Source organism: Eumetopias jubatus, unplaced genomic scaffold (assembly GCF_037043125.1).
Source record: "Eumetopias jubatus isolate StellerSeaLion01/CBP00866 unplaced genomic scaffold, mEumJub1_p1.0 scaffold_11, whole genome shotgun sequence".
Lineage (NCBI taxonomy): Eukaryota > Metazoa > Chordata > Mammalia > Carnivora > Otariidae > Eumetopias > Eumetopias jubatus.
Genome location: NW_028274817.1, coordinates 115,572,295 through 115,577,699, shown reverse-complemented (window position 1 = coordinate 115,577,699; position 5,405 = coordinate 115,572,295).

The window sequence follows — 5,405 nt, the reverse complement described above, 5'->3', positions numbered from 1 at the left end:
GAATGGTCTGCCCTTCCCGCAAAAAGCCGAGCTGTTTGCGCTGTTCTGGCATAGCGGGCTCTGGTGCTGAGCGAGCTGATGCTGCTACTTGGGAGCACACTCACTCCCACTCCATTTAGCAGGACAGTCAGATTCAAACAAGGATGAGTTCTTGAAACCGGCGGAGTGCAGCATTCTTGAGGAAAACCATCAGGCAAATCAAAATTGAGAAATAGTCTGCATAACAATGGGGCTGGATTCTTCAAAAAGGCCAATGGCACGGAAGACAAAAGGGGGGTGGGGAGGCTTTCTAGCTCGAAGGAGACAACAGTACATGATCCTTGATCAGATCCTGACTGGGGGTGTGTTGGGGGAGGGGGGACAAGACATCAATGGCACAATCGTCGAAGTTAAATATGGACTCGTATCACATAGTCACAAGTGCATCACTGTCCAGCTTCCTGCATGTGATTACTGCACAGAGGTGATACAAAAGAATCTCTGTGCTCCTAGGAGGTGCATGCTGAAGTGCTTAGGGCAGAGCCACCTGCAGCTTGCAGAGGGAGAAATGCCTGCCCCTCTGGACACACTGTGCATCAAAGAAGAAAAGCTAATGCAAGCTCCACAGTCAAAACACAGGAGTATATATAAAGCCCTCATTGCCCAATCTGTTCGCAAGCCACTGTCTTTCCTCATATGTCCCAGGACCTCCAGCTGATTGGAAACATTCCTCTCCTTGCACAATTGTGTTAAGCCCATAAGACAAACAACAGCCCGTCTTTATTAAAATTTTTTATATTTTTGGTCATCGTGGGCTTTTTTCTGTAACATCGAATTTTTTTAAACATTGCGCTAAAATATTTACTTCGATGATAGAGTTTCTGGGTGCCCCCCTTATATTTTTTGCAACACTCGGCCTCAGCTAATCCTGGCCTTGGGGAAGAATCATGACTTCCACAGTTTATTCATGAATGGCTCATTTAAAATTATTTGTACAGGGGCGCCTGTGTGGCTCAGTAGGTTAAGCGTCCGACTCTTGATTTCGGCTCTGGTCATGATCTCAGGGTCGTGGATCAAGCTCGCACTGGGCTCTGTGCCCAGTGGGGAGTCTGCTTGAGATTCCTTCTCTCAAAAATAAATCAATCTTTAAAAAAATGACTGGTATATGTATTCATTATACGTGGCTTATATACATATACATTCTACAGGTGTGTGCGTGCACATATACACACGTGTGCTTACACACAGATGAGCAAATGTGGCAAAATGCTAAAAATGGGTGAACTGAGGTAACAAGTATCCAAATGTTCATGGTATTATTCTTGTCATTTTTCTGTAAGCTGGGAAAGTTTCGAAACAACAGCGGTAGGGGAAAACGTACTGGATAAAAATTAAAAATCTGGTGTGCATGTTTTACAGGCTAAAGTGTGACCCATGTGCTCATCCTAGTGCCGACTCGGCTGAAGAAGGGAGATTACTGACCCCGAGCGGAAGCAGCTGCTGGTGGCCATCTGGGATGGGTGAGCTCGGGAGGTCCTCCAACGCTGAGAGTGCCCTTCCCTAGCAAGCTGTTCGTACACCTTTTCTCCCTCCCTGTGCCAGCCTCAGGCACGCCAAGTTGTCTCTACCACGAGCGCTGTGACTGAGAAAAGTATCTGTAAACCTCAGGTTTCTCTGATGAGGCGATATTAGAAACATCAGGGAGGAGAATCACTTTGGGAGAAACTGTCCCTTAACAAAGGAGACAGGAAAACCAGAGATGTTGAATGACATGCCTAACCTTTTAAATACTTTAAGGGATGTTGAAAGAGTTGAGGCTTAAGTCTCCAAATAAAACAGGCAAGCTTACTTTTTTTAAAATAACGGCTCAAGGCAGGTGAGGGATACAGTCAGATAAATGATGGATGGGTAGATAGATGAGAGACAGACACAGGGAATAGAGATTGATGTATTACGTGTCTCCTTAGAGAGACACGTGGTACACGGATAGGTAATATTGGACATTTGTGTGGTTATGAAAATATTTTTCCCTTAAAGTGATTTATTGTGTAATATTTCCAAGTATTTTTAACTATTATTTTATTTTTTTTTATTTTTTAAAAGATTTTATTTATTTATTTGACAGAGAGAAAGAGGGAGAGAGAGAGAGAGAGAGAGAGCACAGGCAGGGGGAGTGGCAGGCAGAGGGAAAAGCAGGCTCCCCGCGGAGCACGGAGCCCGATGCGGGGCTCGAACCCAGGGCCCTGGGATCATGACCCAAGCCGAAGGCAGACGCTTAACCAACTGAGCTACCCAGGTGCCCCAACTATTATTTTAAACAGTTTTCTTAATCGGTAGATACCTCTTCTGAACATCTTCTAAGAACTACTTCAAACATTTAAAAAGATTTATTAAAAAAATGAAGTTCCCACTAGTGGTATTTGTAACAGCAAGAAATTAGAAGTAATCGAAGTATTCCAGCAATATGGAAATAGCTAAGGGATAGGATGCAACCATTTAAGAGGATAGATTCGAAGGGTTTGAAACTTAGAAGATCATTACAGTATGGTTCGGGGGGAAAAACAGGAATCATAACTACTCTTATAACAGGATCATGACGTTAAACCAGGCAAAGAAAGCGAAACAAAACAACAAATGTGATATACTGAAAAAAGTCACTAAAACCTTCACAGTAAAAATAAACTAATACATTTTAGACACATGCCTGAGGAGTTTGTCACAATTCAGTCACCCTGCCAGGGTCTTGCCTAATCACCTTATCTAAAACAGTAGCTCTCGTCATCACACTTTACCTCAGCCTGCTTTATTTTTCTTATCACTTTCCTGACAGGACGATATGTATGTATGTGTTGCTTACTCCCTGTTGCCTCCAGTAACTTATCAGCTTGTCGAGGGCAAGGACCTTGTCTATCTTTTTCATAGGCTTAGTGTCTGGCACATAACAGATGCCAGGTAAAAATGTATTTAATGAATTAATTGGAAAAGTTATCCTAGAGCACTTCAAATATGATTGAAATTGTACAAAATTACACCATTTGGGGAATAAAACATCCCACATCCTGTGAAAAATGAAATAATCTAGATTAGTATTAAGAACCCCACAAAGCAAGCAATCTAATATCGTATAAACCAGAAGATTCCATCTGGTGGTCTCATTCTAGCTTGATGGGCCATAGGACTCACGGGGAATTTATTTATTTTTTAAAAGATTTTATTTATTTACCTGACAGAGAGAGACACAGCGAGAGAGGGAACACAAGCAGGGGGAGTGGGAGAGGGAGAAGCAGGCTTCCCGCCGAGCAGGGAGCCCGATGCGGGGCTCCATCCCAGGACCCCGGGACCATGACCTGAGCCGAAGGCAGACGCTTAATGACTGAGCCACCCAGGCGCCCCTCACAGGGAATTTAAAGACTACCTCATGTCCAATCTCTATATTCATAAATCATAAAACATCGCAACAGCTCCAAGACACAGGGATCTGGACCTGTTCTGCATCCACATCCTTCTGGAATCAGAAGGATCGGTCTGGTAAGTGGTCTCTTGGGACTCAGTTCAGAATTAGAGTGCCCCCCCCTTCCACACACATGCACAAAACACACCTACCAGAGCTGGGAGGTCCATACAAATGATTCGTGAAATCCATGCTCTGCAGTTTCAGAAAGTAGATGGAACAGCAGGATCCTCAAGTTCCTCGGGGCCACAGACGGATGGAATATCCTAGGACATCCTGGGGCTTAACACAGAGCTCAGACATTGACCAAAAAATGCACTCAGGAGAACACTTTGAAGATAGAAAGCCTCTAATTCCCGAATGTTCTATGATACATATTTTAATTACCAAATATCTATGATACATATTTTAATTTATCAGTATTTTCTTTTCAAGTTTCTGCCTTTGATATTAGGCTTAGAAAAGACATTCCCTTTCATGTATATTCATGAACATTTTCTTCTAGTATTTTAGAGCATTTGAAATTTTTTTAACATTTTCAAAAAAACCAAGATTTGTTTTTGGAATGTGATATTAAATAGGAATTTAAATTAATTTAATCTTTTTTCCCCCAGGTAGTTAACTAATTAACTTATTTGATATTCCAAAGTTGTGAAAATCAGAAAAAGGTCTCGAACAGTACTAACAGAAATATGCTAGCCACATGTATAATTTAAAATTGTATGGTAGTCACATTTAAAAAGTAAAAAGAAGTGGAATTAATTTTAGTGATGAATTTTATTTAACCTAATACATCCAAAATGTTATCATTTCAATGTGTAATCAACATCGAAATTATTAATATTTCACATTTTGTACTGAATCTTCAAAACACGGTATTTTTTTTAATACCACAGCACATCTCAATTCGGCCACATTTCAACTGCTCAACAGCCTAATGGGTCTTGTGGCTCCTGCACCGAATAGCCCAGCTTTAGAGCAATGTTTCTCAATCTCGGCACTACTGACATTTCGGACCTGATTATTCTTTGCTGTGGGGATCTGCTCTGTGCACAGTAGGATGATTAGCTGCATCTCTGACCTCCACCTACTAGATGTCAGTAGCACCCCTCCCTCAGTTCTGGCAACTAAAAATGTCTCCAAACTTGGCCAAATGTCCCTGGAGCAGGGGGGGCAAAATTGTCCCTAGTTGAGAATCAAACGGCTAGAAAAACTGGGGGGGGGGGGGGCGGAATATATATTTGGACCAAACTTAGGATCATTTGAGAGAAAATTTTCTTTTTAGAAGCTAATATTACTCTAGTCACTGAACCACGACAGTAGTACTTACAACAATTAAAAGTTTATCCAATTTCCATGTTCTGAATTCACAAAAAAGGAGGAGATAAAGAAAGGCTAGCAGTGGGAAAAGCAGAGGGGGGGGAGTGGAAAACAAGAAAAAGAGAGGGGGAGGGGAAGGCTGTGTTTTCTATTATAATCATCAGGCTTACTTGGGGCCCAGACTCACAGAAATAATATTGCCCCAGCGTTGAGCCCATCTCAGTAACTGGCATTAACATGTCAGACAAAAACCCTGAGGCTCTTGACTTTGAAAATAAGCTGATAGATGCTTGGGTTGCAACAAGCATCAAACAGTGCCTGTGGGTTCAGCTAGTTGGGAACGCCCAAGTGTTGCTCGAGTCTAGAAGTGTTTACGTCAAGGAACAGCATTTAATATCAGAAGTGATGAGCGATTGACTCTAACTTCTGGGTGAGCTAATCTCTTCCAACATCTCTCTTATCAGCCAGGAACTCGGTAACTGGAAGTCTCTGCTAACTGTGATGTTTTTAATGTATTCAGCATATATATATGTGTATATATATATATATATATACATATATATATGTATGTGTGTATATATAAATAGCAAGGAAATCAAAATTATAGCAGAGGTTTATTCACAGAAGCAAAAAAAGAAAGGGGTAAGGAGGGAGG